This window comes from Ovis canadensis, chromosome 15, assembly GCF_042477335.2.
Source record: "Ovis canadensis isolate MfBH-ARS-UI-01 breed Bighorn chromosome 15, ARS-UI_OviCan_v2, whole genome shotgun sequence".
In the NCBI taxonomy this organism is placed as follows: Eukaryota; Metazoa; Chordata; class Mammalia; order Artiodactyla; family Bovidae; genus Ovis; species Ovis canadensis.
In genome coordinates this window covers 54181124-54197046 of record NC_091259.1, presented here as the reverse complement: position 1 = coordinate 54197046, position 15923 = coordinate 54181124, and the positions used below count along the sequence as shown (strand labels likewise).

The window sequence follows — 15923 nt, the reverse complement described above, 5'->3', positions numbered from 1 at the left end:
TGTGGTTAAAATGATTTTTATGTATTTATTATTATCATTAATTGAAGGATAATTGCTTTACAGTATTGTGTTGGTTTCTGCCATACATGAACATGAATCAGGCAACTATATATATGTCTCCTCCCTCTTGAACCTCCCTCCAACCTACCCTCCCACCCCTCTAGGTTGTCACAGAGCAGTGGGTTGAGCTCCCTGCATCATATAGCAAGTTCCCACTGGCTATCTATTTTACATATGGTAATATGTGTTTCCATGTTACTCTCTGAATTCATCTCAACCTCTCCTACCCTTGTTGTGTCCACAAATCTGTTGTACAGTTGCTCAGACGTGTTCGGCTCTGCAACCCCATGGACTGCAGCATGCCAGGCCTCCCTGTCCATCACCAACTCCTGGAGTCCACTCAAACTCATGTCCATCAAGTCGGTGATGCCATCCAACCATCTCATCCTCTGTGTCCCCTTCTCCTCCTGCCTTCAATCTTTCCCAGCATCAGGGTCTTTTCCAGTGAGTCAGCTCTTCACATCAGGTGGCCAGAGTATTGGAGTTTCAGCTTCAGCATCAGTCCTTCTAATGAATATTCAGGACTGATTTCCTTTATGATGGACTGGTTGGATCCCCTTGCAGTCCAAGGGACTCTCAAGAGTCTTCTCTAACACCGCAGCTCAAAACATCAATTCTTCAGTGCTCAGCTTTCTTGATAATCCAACTTTCACATCCATACATGACTACTGGAAAAACCATAGCTCTCACTAGGTAGACCTTTGTTGGCAAAGTAATGTCTCTTCTTTTTAATATGCTGTCTAGTTTGGTCATAACTTTTCTTCCAAGGAATAAGCGTCTTTTTATTTCATGGTTGCAATGACCATCTGCAGTGATTTTGAAGCCTGAAAAACTAAAGTCAGCCACTGTTTGTTTCCACTGTTTCCCCATATATTTGCCATGAAATAATAGGACCAGATGGCATAATGTTAGCTTTCTGAATGTTGAGTTTTAAGCCAACTTTTTCACTCTCCTCAACTTTTTCACTTTCATCTAGAGGCTCTTTAGTTCCTCTTCACTTTCTGCCATAAGGGTGGTGTCATATGCATAACTGAGGTTATGATATTTCTCCCAGCAATCTTGATTCCAGCTTGTGCTTCATCCAGCCTGGCATTTCGCATAATGTACTCTGTATATAAGTTAAATAAGCAGGGTGACAATATACAGCCCTGATGTACTCCTTTGCCAATTTTGAACCAGTCCATTGTCAATGTCCAGTTCTAACTGTTGCTTCTTGACCTGCATACAGGTTTCTCAGGAGGCAGAGCAGATGGTCTGGTAGTCCCATCTCTTTCCGAATTTTCCACAGTTGTTGTCATCCACACAGTCAAAGGCATTGGCATAGTCAACGAAGCAGAAGTAGATGTTTTTCTGGAACTCTCTTGCTGTTATTGATGATCCAATGGATGTTGGCAATTTGATCTCTGGTCCCTCTGCCTTTTCTAAAACCAGTTTGAACATCTGGAAGTTGATGGTTCATGTACTGTTGAAGCCTAGCTTGGAGAATTTTGAGCATTACTTTACTAGCATGTGAGATGAGTGCAATTGTGTGGTAGTTTTAGCATTCTTTGGCACTACCTTTCTTTGGGACTGGAATGAAAACTAACCTTTTCCAGTCCTGTGGCCACTGCTGAGTTTTCTGAGTTTGCTGGCATATTGAGTGCAGCCCTTTTATAGCATCATCTTTTAGGATTGTTTCCATTGCTGCCCTATAATTAGCTTAACCAATACTGTCTTTCTAGATTCCATATATGTGTGTTAATATACCATATTTGTTTTTATCTTTCTGATTTACTTAACTCTGTATAATAGGTTCTAAGTTCATCCACCTCTTTAGAACTGGCCCAAATGCATTTCTTTTAATGGCTGGGTAATATTCCATTGTGTATTTACACCACAGCTTCTCTATCCATTCATCTGTCAATAGACATCTAGTTTGCTTCCATGTCCCAGCCATTATAAATAGTGGTGCAGTGAATATTGGGGTATGGGTGTCTCTTTCAATTATGGTTTTCTCAGGGTATATATAGCCCAGTAGTAGGGTTGTTGGCTCATATGGTAGTTTTATTTCTAGTTTTACAAGGAACCTTTCTCCTTAAAATGATAGGAAGGCCTATTTTTGTGCCTGATTATTTTACCTTTTAATCTTTCTGAATTTTTTTGCGAAAAGTTGCACAATCATACTAAACAGAGATTAAGACTGCGAATCTCTTAATTCTTACAGATGGTGAGAAATTTCAAAAATCTAAGGTCTTGATTTCATTTTGTTTAACAGTTCTTTCCTCAATTTATTATTCTCCTCTCACATATTATCATAAATAGAAAAAAAAATTCAAGAGTCACTTTTAACCCTTTACTTGGAAGTCTCCCTAAGTATAAACAAACTTTTAAGTATTTTCTTGAACATAACTCCAGGATATAATTTTGCTAAGTTTTTTTTTTTTTAATCAGTTTGTAACAAGAATCTTCCTCCTTCTGTTTCTAATAACATGTTCCTCAATTTCTTCTGAACTCTTACTGCAGCATACTTAAAGATTAGAAAATGGATTACCACAACTCAAAACACAGATATCCCAGTTACTGTCAGGAGTCTGGCAAGACTTAGCTGCATGCTGTATTCGAGGTTTATAAGGCAGCACTCCAGGTGTTGACTGAGTTGTATTTTCATCTAGAGTTTCAACTATAATAGCTGCTCTTAGCTTATACATATTGACAGAATTAATTTTCTTGTGATTTTAGGACTGTTCACAGTTCCTGGCCACATTATCTTTTCCATAGGCCTTCCTTCAACATGATAGCTTACTTCTGTAAGACAGCAGGAGGGAAAATTATTTCTAAAGAAGGGCTGAGTCTCTCTTAAGGCCTTTTGTCTGATTAAGTTGAGCCTATCCAGGATAATTTTCCTTTTGGTTAAAGCAAAATCAATTGATTTGGTCCTTAATTTTATTTGAAAATTTCTTCATCTCTGCTACATTCTATTGTTTAGCAGCAAAGGGAGGTCATTAGGTAGGCCTTGAATCATGGAGCTACACTCATTTGCGTGCCAAGTGGTAAGCATATGAGAAGTCCTCAGTCCAGTATTTGACATAAATAGATGGGGAAACAGTGGAAACAGTGTCAGAGTTAATTTTGGGGGGCTCCAAAATCACTGCAGATGATGATTGCAGCCATGAAATTAAAAGACACTTACTCCTTGGAAGAAAAGTTATGATCAACCTAGATAGTATATTCAAAAGCAGAGACATTACTTTGCTGACTAAGGTCTGTCTAGTCAAGGCTATGGTTATTCCTGTGGTCATGTATGGATGTGAGAGTTGAACTGTGAAGAAGGCTGAGCGCCGAAGAATTGATGCTTTTGAACTATGGTGTTGGAGAAGACTCTTGAGAGTCCCTTGGATGAAAGGAGATCCAACCAGTCCATTCTGAAGGAGATCAATCCTGGGATTTCTTTGGAAGGAATGATGCTAAAGCTGAAACTCCAGTACTTTAGCCACCTCATGTGAAGAGTTGACTCATTGGAAAAGACTCTGATGCTGGGAGGGATTGGGGGCAGGAGGAGAAGGGGACGATGGAGTATAAGATGGCTGGATGGCATCACTGACTCGATGGCCGTGAGTCTGAGTGAACTCCAGGAGTTGGTGATGGACAGGGAGGCCTGGTGTGCGGCGATTCATGGGGTTGCAAAGAGTTGGACATGACTGAGTGACTGAACTGAACTGAACTAAAGAGCACAAGCTGGAATCAAGATTGCCAGGAGAAATATCAATAACCTAGATATGCAAATGACACCACCCTTATGGCAGAAAGTGAAGACGAACTAAAAAGCCTCTTGATGAAAGTGAAAGAGGAGAGTGGAAAAGTTGGCTTAAAGCTCAGCATTCAGAAAATGAAGATCATGGCATCTGGTCTCATCACTTTGTGGGAAGTACATGGGGAAATAGTGGAAACAGTGTCAGTCTTAATTTTGGGGGGCTCCAAAATCACTGCAGATGGTGATTGCAGCCATGAAAGTAAAAGATGCTTCCTCCTTGGAAGAAAAGTTATGACCAACCTAGAGAGCATATTGAAAAGCAGAGACATTACTTTGCCAACAAAGATCCTTCTAGTAAAGGCTATGGTATTTCTAGTGGTCATGTATGGATGTGAGAGTTGGACTGTGAAGAAAGCTGAGTCCTGAAGAATTGATACTTTTCAACTGTGGTGTTGGAGAAGACTCTTGAGAGTCCCTTGGACTGCAGGGAGATCCAACCAGTCCATTCTAGAAGAGATCAGCCCTGGGTGTTCTTTAGAAGGAATGATGCTAAAGCTGAAACTCCAGTACTCTGGCCACCTCGTGCAAAGAGTTGACTCATTGGAAAAGACTCTGACGCTGGGAGGGATTGGGGGCAGGAGGAAAAGGGGACGACAGAGGTTGAGATGGCTGGATTCCATCACCGACTCGATAGACATGAGTTTGTGTGAACTCCAGGAGTTGGTGATGGACAGGGAGGCCTGTTGTGCTGCGATTCATGGGATCACAAAGAGTCGGACACAACTGAGTGACTGAACTGAACTGAAGAGCTCAATAAATGTTAACACCTCCTGTCTTTTGATTTTTCTAAAGTCTCTGTTGGAACCACAGTCTCGGTGCCCAGAGGGATGTGGGACTCAATGAGGTAAATCCCACTGAAGGGGAGGCGGATCTGTAGGAGTTTGCCACCACCTAGCCAAAGGAGAATCAGATTCTCTTACTTATAAGAGCATGCTTCACAGTTTAGGAAAATCTGGAGAGGGGAACTGTTAATGGAGACTTGAAGACCTAAACCAGGGAACTTGGAAGGAATACATATACAGATCAGGTTCCAGGGAATTTTTCAATGCATCAGGGTAGAGTAGAGAAAGGAATTAAGAGAGAAGCATAGCCCAGGGAGTGTATTCCATCCAAACAAGTAAGATGGCTGTTATATGAAGATACATATAACCTTGAAGATATCCTTTTAGTTGACCAAAGGGACTTGGAGTTTAGGTCATTTAGGATTATAACTGAGCTATTCTGTACATGAAATTCATTTGGTGCCTAAAGCTATTCCAGGCAGTAGAGGCAAATTTTAAGAGACGATATTCAGTTAAGATTGCCCTATGAACTAAAGTAACCTGAAAAGTGTCAAGGGAAAACATCATGAAAAGAGAAAAGGCTGTTTGAATGGGATGAACAAATTCCAAGGACTAGAGCATCCTTATGGGACCAAGAATGGAAATGTAGGAAAAAGAGAAGCTCCCCAAGGTAGAAGCAGGTTCCAATCTCCAGGAGACCATGAAGACTGAAAGTAGAATGTCAGACCCACACCACTCCAGGGAGAATAAATATAGGGCTTAATGATAATATGTCAAGTCCAATAAAGATTGGAAAGCTTACATACATTGGAGAATGAAAGGAAAGATCAAGACTTAAGGGTCTAAATTAAGGCCAAGGTTTTTTGTTCGTTTGATTTTTACTTTAACTAGAAACTACTTACCACAACTGCAGTCAGGAACACTGATCCTGTAGGTTTTCTTTCAGAAGTGACTTCCCATCTCCTGAAGCTTCTGCCATGAGATAATAGGCAATATTAGGAAATAGCATTGGAAATTTCCAATTAGGAAAGAATAGGAAACAGCAATATGAAAATTGTTGCCACTTGGAAAATAACTTTCAGAATTTTGGTATAGACTGAAAGTTAATGGAGATGCTGTGTGTCTTTTCTGCTAATGTTTTAGCAATTCCATTATTTTCTTGTTGTCTCAAAATGGGGAGATGCTTTCCCTTAGGAGATGTGGGAAACTGTAACTCAAAGAAGGCCTCTTTAGCATTTGAAATCCCATAGTCATTGACCTCCATATAGGTTAGGAAAGAACAAAAAGTGTAGAACAGTAGCTGTAGCTGCTTTTTCCTTCCAAGACTTTAAGACTAAGACTACTGGCCTAGAATTCTCAGAGCTGCCAGTTCAAGGGCACAGACAAAGACACATATAGAGAAGGGTAGACTTCTCAATGATTGTCTCCACTGGATAGTCTGGTTCAGATTTGGACAGATATTGTTGTGACACCGGAAAGCTGGGGAGTCTGTCTGTCCTGTTACACTATTAGGCTCCTGTCATTCTTCATTCTGCATGAGTAACTGTGCTGAGTGATGGGTAGGAGTTGAATGTGTCAGAAGATATTTTTCAAGATTACCTTCCCTGAAGGGAACTGGCACACTATGGATATATCCCCACATTAGAAGATGATCTGCCTGTGATTTGAAAGCATTGGTTTATACCCCAATGGACACAACCTTTGATCATCAAGCAGCATGGTAAAAATAAGATTTTATATTGACTACAGAAAGAGTAATGTGGAAATCAATCCATATGTTTAATTCTTGCTAAAGACTGAATCCTTGGTATCTACTGTAACCTAACAAAATGATATCTGCTGAAGATGAATGCAGAGGCCTTTACTAGGTGTATGTAGTTCCAGAACACACTAGTATTTTCCTCAAGAGTAAATCAATTTTACAGTTAAGTTGTATACCAGGATCCCTCCCTTCCACCTCCAACTAGAGTGTCTGGGAAGAAATCCTCTGAAGTCACATAAAAATCACGTTTGTCAGTTCCAGCAGGGATCTAGTAATAGTAATAGTCATAGAACTATATCATTGTTGAAGATCCTCTTTTGTCTTTTATAGACTTATTCTGAAAGAAAAATACATACAAAATAGTGTGTATATTTGAGCACGTGTGTATAAGGCACTTGTTCTAATAGTTTCCAATGTCAATGAGTCATTCTTTGTAGCTTTGTGTGCCTCACAGCTGATACTGGCGTTGTTCAATGAAAGAGAAGTAGAGGTATGTGTAGCAGGAAGAAGGATGAGGAGAAGAAAAGATTCTTTTAGTTCTTGTCTGCTTTGCTTTTGCCTACCATGAAGGACTTTTGGACTAGAGGTAGATTATTTAGCCATTTTTCGTGGTAATGGAATGATTTTATCAATGGTTTCTCTACCTTGCTTATAATATGAATATGAAGTGAAATGTTAGTCTCTTAGTTTTCTCCACTCTTAGTGATGCTATGGGCTCTATGTAGCCTGCTAGGCTCCTCTGTCCATGGAGTTCTCCAGGCAAGAATACTGGAGTGGGTTGCTGTTCCCTTCTCCAGGGAGTCTTCCAAACCCAGGGATCAAACCCATGTCTCCTGCATTTCAGACAGTTTCTTTACTGTTTGAGTCACCAGGGAAGTGTATAATTGTGGTCAATTTGTGTGCCAAATTATAGAGATGGATTTAAAGAAGTCAAGAATCTATTCAAAACAGGCAGAAATTGCAGCAAATTAATGCAGGTGTTTAGGATTGTAATGTCCTCACTCTTCTGACTGATTGAATTTGACTTGGTTTTAAACCAATTTAAAGTTAAAAACATGAGTTAATCTTTGAAAGTAGTTGTCCTCAGACTTTATATTGAGGAATGATTACCTGAGGACATCTTAAAAATGTGGATTCCCAGCTCCACTCACAGTGAATCTGACATGGAGGGTCTAGCTTATTGCTCAGGAACTATGGTTTTTATAAACACCTCAACTTTCATTTTACAAATGCTGCCAAGTGGTGAATCACATTAAAAAGAAAAAAAAAACTTTCTTCTAGGAAAACATTTTTTAGTGGAGAAAAGTTAGGAGTGTAAAAAATAAATTTGCCATTTTTGTTGGCCTGAACATGATGATGTATCATTTGACTCTCTTTACTTCTTAGTTTCCAGTGGAGGTACTCTTTCTGTCTCAGTATTTGAATGAATACACATGAAAATTCAACTACTGTGCTAGAAGAATGTTCAGCTGAGTTAAATTTTTTAAGAGTTTAACTTCAAAGGATAAAGAAATGGAAAGGCCTGTGCAGAGGTATAAAGCTTTTTAAGGAGACAAAGGTAGGCTAGATCCAGAAATGCTGCTGACATGTGACTGAGTCTAATATGGTCAGAAAAATTACCTGAAATTTCTGATAATTTCAGAAATTACCAAAGAAAAAAAATAGACTATTTCCCAGAGCTGTAGTAGGCCTGATTGGCCATAATGAAAATTTAGATCAAATGTTATACGAAGTTAACAACAGAAACAACTCTGTTTACTATATCCTGGAAATACTCTCCTATTCATAGAATACATAGTAAGGAGTTTGAATATTAAGTAAATGAACAATCTTGGTTATTTATAGATATGTTATTAATAAAAGCAGACAGATGTCAGAGTTCCCAGTAGTAGCATGGTATTGACACATGATATTATAGCACTATGTTCAATATTCTTGAGGAATATGATTTGGATCCTAAGATTATCTGTCAACCAAATTAGTAAAGAAAAAAGTAAAGCTACTAGTGTAAATGATTTTTATTGTATAAGGTAAAAATTGAAAACAGTTATAATGAAAATTCTAGCTAGTTCATACAAGCAATGAATGCTTGAGAGGGTATGGAGAAAGGGAAACCCATGCACTGTTGGTGGGTTGTAAATTGACATAGCCATTAAGGAGAACAGGATAAATATTCCTTCAGTTCAGTCGCTCAGTCATGTCCGACTCTTTGCAACCCCATGAATTGCAGCACACCAGGCCTCCCTGTACATCACCATCTCCTGGAGTTCACTCAGACTCATGTCCATCGAGTCCGTGATGCCATCCAGCCATCTCATCCTCTGTTGTCCCCTTCTCCTCCTGCCCCCAATCCCTCCCAGCATCAGAGTCTTTTCCAATGAGTCAACTCTTCACATGAGGTGGCCAAAGTACTGGAGTTTCAGCTTTAGCATCAGTCCTTCCAAAGAAATCCCAGGGCGATCTCCTTCAGAATGGACTGGTTGGATCTCCTTGCAGTCCAAGGGACTCTCGACAGTCTTCTCCAACACCACAGTTCAAAAGCATCAATTCTTCGGTGCTCAGCCTTCTTCTCAGTCCAACTCTTACATCCATACATGACCACTGGAAAAACCATAGCCTTGACTAGATGGACCTTAGTCGGCAAAGTAATGTCTCTGCTTTTGAATATGCTATCTAGGTTGGTCATAACTTTTCTTCCAAGGAGTAAGCGTCTTTTAATTTCATGGCTGCAGTCACCATCTGCAGTGATTTTGGAGCCCCCAAAAATAAAGTCTGACACTGTTTCCACTGTTTCCCCATCTACTTCCCACAAAGTGATGTGACTGGATTCCATGATCTTTGTTTTCTGAATGTTGAGCTTTAAGCCAACTTTTCCACTCTCCTCTTTTACTTTCATCAAGAGGCTTTTTAGTTCCTCTTCACTTTCTGCCATAAGGGTGGTGTCATCTGCATATCTGAGGTGACTGATATTTCTCCTGGCAATCTTGATTCCAGCTTGTATTTCTTCCAGTCCAGCATTTCTCATGATGTACTCTGCATAGAAGTTAAATAAGCAGGGTGACAATATACAGCCTTGATGCACTCCTTTTCCTATTTGGAACTAGTCTGTTGTTCCATGTCTAGTTCTAACTGTTGCTTCCTGATCTGCATACAGATTTCTCAAGAGGCAGGTTAGGTGGTCTGGTATTCCCAACTCTCTCAGAATTTTCCACAGTTTATTGTGATCCACACAGTCAAAGGCTTTGGCATAGTCAATAAAGCAGAAATAGATATTTTTCTGGAACTCTCTTGCTTTTTCCATGATCCTTAAAAAACTAAAAATAGAACTAAAATGTGACCCAGCAATCCCGCTACTGGGCAGTTACCCAAAGAAAACCATATTTCAAAAAGACACATGTTCATTGCAGCACCATTTACAATAACCAGAATATGAAAACAACCTAAGTGTCCATCAAGAGAGAAATGGATAAAGAAGAAGTGGTACATATACACAATGAAATATTACTCAGTCACAGAAAGGAATGAAATTGGGTCATTTGTAGAGATGTGGATGGACCTAGAGACTTTTATACAGAGTGAATTAAGTCAAAAAAAGAAAAACAAATATCATATATTAATGCATATTTGTGGAATTGGAAAGAATTGCCATAGATGATCTTATTTATAAAGCAGAAATAGTGACACAGATGTAGAGAACAAATACATACATAGGTCTCAAGGGGGAAAGGAGGACGGGATGAATAGGAGGTTGAGACAGACATATACATACTATGTATAAACTAGATAAGAAATGAGAGCCTACTGTATAGCACAGGAAACTGTACGCAGTGCTCTGTGGTAACCTAAATGGGAAGGAAATCCAAAAAAGAGAGGATATATGTATTTGTATAGCTGATTCACTTTGCTGTACAGTAGTAACTAACACAATATTATGAAACAAATATACTTAATAAAAACTTTAAAAATTCCAGTTAGCTCAATACACCACAAGGTGGTATAGGTGAGGATACTCTGCGTGTGTTTATGTTTCATGGTAATGAGAATAAAAATGTACCAAGCTGGTAAAAATTTATTTTTGAATGTGACATATAAAAATGAGAGTTAGTTATGACATTAAAGGGTGATTACTTTTTCTCTCTGTGTGTGTGTGCATGCTCAGTCATGTCCAACTTTTTGTGACCACATGGAATGTAGTCCCGCAGGCTTCTCTGTCCATCATCCTAACTAATGAAATCATAAAATGAAATAAAGAAATCTCAATTGGTATCACAAAAGTAGACCAAAAAAACTTCAAAAGAAGAAATTATGGGTACATATAAATAAGTGACAGGAATAAGTCAAAATTTTCACCCTTATGTATATGCTAATAGAACTGTGTGTAAACACACATCAAGACTTATCCACCAGAATGTTCACAGCACCACTATTCATAAAAGTAAAAAGCTGGAAACCATCCTGATGTCCTTTCACAGTCACATGGTAAATAAAAAGTGACACATTCATACAATAATAAAAACAATATCATGGTGATACACAACAATATGGGTAAATCTCACAATTTTAAGTTTTGAAACAAGCCAAATACAAAAGAATATGTATAATATGATTCCATATACAGAAAGATAAATACCTGCCAAATGAATTTGTAATATCACAAGTCTGAGTAATGACTAGTGTAAACTGTTAGAAAGTAGAGAGATTAATGATAAGAAGTAGCTAAGAGTATGAGAGATTGTTCTGGAATATGGACAGTGTTCTAATACTCCATCTGGGCATGCTTATGTGGTCAATTTGGGATACTTCATTAAACTATAAATACTGGTAGACTCTAATCTCATGATCATCCGTATGGTTTGAGAAGTCATTGGTCAATGGAAGAAGGAAAAAAGAGACCAGGAGAGAAGACCAAAGTAGTCTTTGTTCCATGCCAGGAGGACTGTCAAGTTAATCTGTGTTGTCCCTAATTAGGGTAAAGTCACAGGCACACGTTTTATGGTTATTGGGCTCAAATCTTTCATAGTCACATGAACAGAAAGCAGAGAATCTCAGACCTTCTATGGAAAACCCCCTGAGAACCTGTTTGTTTTCCTGAGCTAAAAAGCCTGAACATGGTCAGTCTGAGACAGATTTGAGGGTACAGTTGGACAGGATTAGAGGCAGAATTGTAGTTCTTTAGGATAAGAGTCAGGCCACTGGGAAATGGAGATTTTCAGAGACTAGAAGGTAAATTTAGGCTTATTACTAAATGACTTGCCCCTGTAAAAAAGGAGAGCATAATTCTTCGTTTAATTTCCTGGAGAATGGCATTGAAACATGTATACTATCATGTAAGAATCGAATCGCCAGTCTATGTCCGATGCAGGATACAGTATGCTTGGGGCTGGTGCACGGGGATGATCCAAAGGGATGTTAAGGGGAGGGAAGTGGGAGGGGGGTTCATGTTTGGGATTGCATGTACACCCGTGGTGGATTCATGTCAATGTATGGCAAAACCAATACAGTATTGTAAAGTAAAATAAAGTAAAAATAAAAATTTAATTAAAAAAAATTTCCTGTTGTCTAAGAAAAACACAGATAAAGTTGTGTGGACATCTATGTGATAGGAAAATAACTTGTATTCAGATAACGTGTATTTAGAGATCTGTGACACCCCCTAACTCAAAGTTCCTTTCTATTACACCTCAAGTTCTAAAGAGGAAGACTGTGGAGAATAGGCCTCTAACCCATATTTAGCAGAAATTCAGTAGAAGGGATATAGTTGATGACACAGATGTTATAAAAGTTCAGATATTGGTTCATTTTTCTAATCTATATTGCTCTCTAGCTTGTTAAAGTTCATGAATACTATTAATTCCAACTTGCTGAGATTGTCAGGAAGCTTTGAGCTATTCAAACTCAAGATGTCTTCTCTCAGAAATAGGAATTTTTTTGACTCTTTTGTCCTAAGGAAATTGCACATGTATATGTGGTTTGGGTGTGCATATAAAAAAGAAAGAGGTCAATACATTGTCTCATTTTAAGACTTGCATACAGCTACCAAGAACAAGATGGTATTAATGAAGACAGATATAAGTCCATGGAAATGGAAGAGTACAGAGGATCTAGAAATACACTCATATGTATACGCTACAGCGATTTGCAAAGAAGAGTGGAAAATCTATTCAACAAATGGTGCTGGGACAATTAGATATCCATGTTGAAAAAATCTGATCATTGACCCTGCTTTATACCACACCCAAAATAGCTCATCACACCACACCCAAAATAACTCAAAATAGACCAAAACTTAAATGTGAAAATTAACCTGTTAAACTTCTGAGTGAAAGAAGAGTGAAAAATATTAATATTCATGGCCTTGCAGTAGGCAAAACTTTCTTAGGACACTAAAATCATGAGCCATAAAAAAACTGATCAACTAGAGAATCAAAATGAAAAATTTGGCTCTCTCTGAAAATTACATTAAGTCAATTAAAGGTCTAACTAAAGAATGGAAGAGATATTTTCAATGAATATATCGGACAAAAAACTGGTATCCAAATTATATAAAGACTCTTACAGTTCAATAATATGTAAGAAAATGTACTAAGAATAGGGCGAAGTGTTTGAGTAGCTGATTTCATTAAAGAAGATGTTGAGTGGTCAGTAGGTGCATGAAAAGATGGTCAACGTCATTAGTCATTAGGGAAATTCAAATTAGAACTGCAATGACAAAACACAACTCATTAGAAAGGCTACAATTAAGAAGACTGACAATATCAAGTGTCAGAGAGGATATAGAGCAGCTAGAACAGCCTCACTATTGGTAGTAACCATTTCAGAAACTTGTTAGGCACCTGTGAAACATGCACACACCATGTGACTCAGACATTTCACTTCTAGATTTCTATCCAAGATAATTAAAAGTTTTGTCCACACAATGATTCGTGTATAGATGTTCTAGTAGATTTTTGCGTAATAGTTAAAAACTGAAAATACTCAAAATGTCCATAAATAGATAGATATTGGGTTGGCCAAAAAAGATCTTTTGGGTTTTTGTGTAACATGCCCTGAATGAACTTCCTGGCCAATCTAATAGCTAAGCGAAATACACTATACAATAAAATACTGCTTAATAATAGAAATGGATAACTACTCATACAAGCAACAACATGGTTGAATTTAAAATTTATTATGCTGCCTGAAAGAAGGCAACAATGAAAGAATACTTATTGTATTATTCCATTTATATAAAATGCAAACTAATTTATAGTAACCCAAGGCATATCTGGTTGCCCAGGACTGGAGCAGAGGGAGGAATAGACTGCAAAGGGGCCCTGTAAATTTTGGGGGATCATGAAAACATTTTCTGTCTTGATCATGGGAATGGTTTCAAGGGTTTAGTGGTCTCAACTAGGCAAAATTCATCAAAATATTTACCTTAAATGGATGCGTTTTTTTGTGCATAGGTCATTTCTCAATAAAATTGACATAAAAATAAGAAAATAATTTTAAACTAGGATAGAGGAAGCCACATGTTTCCATCTTCTGTGAGACCTTTCAAGTGCAAGAACACAGGCTCATTTATGTGGGAGTATATGCTTACACTTAGACATGACTTCCGTGAGACCATTTTATTCCCATATTCTAATCTGCTTTTAGACTAGTGAGGCTTCTGGGAGCATTGTAAAACCACAAAACAAGAGAAGATCTTTTCCCTTTCCTTGGTTTTTACGTTTTTGTCTTCATGTACCTAGCGATTAGTAGCAAATGCCCTAGCTACAGTTGAAACCTGAGGCACTGTCTTGAGGACAGAAAGAAACTGAACTGGGACCTGAGCCAGGAGCAGCCAAGTGTGTAGAGGATGTTTTTAGATAACTGAGGAGATGGAAGAAAAAAGTTGAATCCCTGGGGGCCCAAGGGAATGTGAAACCAGCATGGGAACAGCCTAGGACAGAGTTGTACTTCTTACCAGCAAGTGAGACCCTTGAGGTGGAACATAAGTGCATCCCCGCTTGCACCCAGTAACTTGTTTAAACCTCTCTCTGCCTTTTGTTTTCTCAGCGCATCCATTCTATTGCCATCTTCCCAGTGTCTCAGGCCCCAAAAGAGTCTAGTTTCATTCTTCTTCATTCTCTTCTTCACTTCCCACAATCAAATGACTCATCTTCATAAGTTTACATATAATTTACACTTACTGGTCTACTCCTAAGTGCCAGGCACTTTTCGAGACAATGGGGTTAGAGAGATAAATAAGAAAAAGGCTGAGTAGGTCCTTTGAACCAACAGTCCAGAAGCATTGAGTGGGGTCTATGAATGCAGGAAAGATTACATCAAAGAGAGCATTAGTTGAGGCTCTTTTCACATTTGGTGACGTCCCTTTCCATTTCTACAGAGTGTAGAAGCTATGTGGTCAGACCTTCCTCATCTTCAAAGATTGTCACCTTCAAATTAAGACTCTATTATCCATTCTTGTGTTCTTCCCTCTGGTCCCTAAGGAAGAGGCATCCCTAACCTCTTTGCAATACTAACTATCCTCTAAATCCTGCTGCTACTCACCTCCCTTGGGCTTTTTCTTTCTATCTTTTTCTTATTCTTGGGTGTCAAATATCTTGAATATTTTACTTTTGTGGTTGCTTCACTTTGGATAAGAAAACACACATCTTCCTATTATGTTTAAATATAGAGTAGATCTTGTCTCCTCCATAAGCTTTTCTTTGTATTTCCTTTATTGCCAGATTTCTCTAAAAGGAATTTCAAATTTAGCACTTCTGGCTCAGTAAATGTTTATTGATGAAACAAATAGCTGAATGCATCCTATCCACTTATTATTATTTAGTTTCACTTCTGCCCTCACGGTTTTATAGAAAAAGTTCTCTAGAAGCCTGATATTCACATTCTAACTATCCAGTCCAGGGAGCCTTTCCGGCTTTCTATCCTGTTAAACCTGGGAGCTCCTGTTTGTGGACCGTCTCTCCTCCCTTGTAACCATCATGATAATGTACCTTTGAGTGAATGAGATCATACAAGTACTGCTGATTGGAAGTTTGGAAAATATTTTTTAAATGTCAGCATTTATCTCACACATATTTACTGAGGGCTTGCAGCATGCTGGGAAATGTTTTAGGTACTGTGTGTTGACCAATGAATAAGGCAGGTTAGCTCCCTGCCTCTGCAGTGTTTACCTCTACCTGAGGGAAGCAGACCATAAACTTCAAAATATTTGAAGAAGGAAAATAATTTCAGGTTAAGTGTTAGCAAAGAAACAATCAGATAATTGGATGGAGAGTAACCTGAGACTGCTTTTGATCATGTAGTTAGAATATGTGTTCAGAGTCTGCTGCTAATTGTAAGCTGCTTTAGGCTCTTTATGCAGTGTCTAGCCTTTTCCAGTTTCTAGCAACTATCTTGATCTACCAGTGACACCACTGGGTATTTATCTAAAGGAAAAGAAAATACTAATTTGAAAAGATCCTCCCCATCCCTGACCAGGTTCATTCCAGCATGATTTACAACAACGAAAGTGGAAAGCAACATAAATGTTCATTGATTG

General features: G+C 38.4%; 1 protein-coding gene across 1 annotated transcript in view; it reads right to left on the bottom strand.

Annotated features, from left to right (window-relative positions):
- The window catches only part of LOC138420280 (interferon-induced very large GTPase 1-like), a 68385-nt gene that overhangs the window by 35565 nt on the left and 16897 nt on the right, over window positions 1–15923 (bottom strand). Inside the window, exon 3 of the mRNA XM_069553381.1 lies at window positions 5535–5604. The gene's annotated coding sequence lies outside the window, so the exon portion shown is untranslated. The remainder of the gene's footprint in view (window positions 1–5534; window positions 5605–15923) is intronic.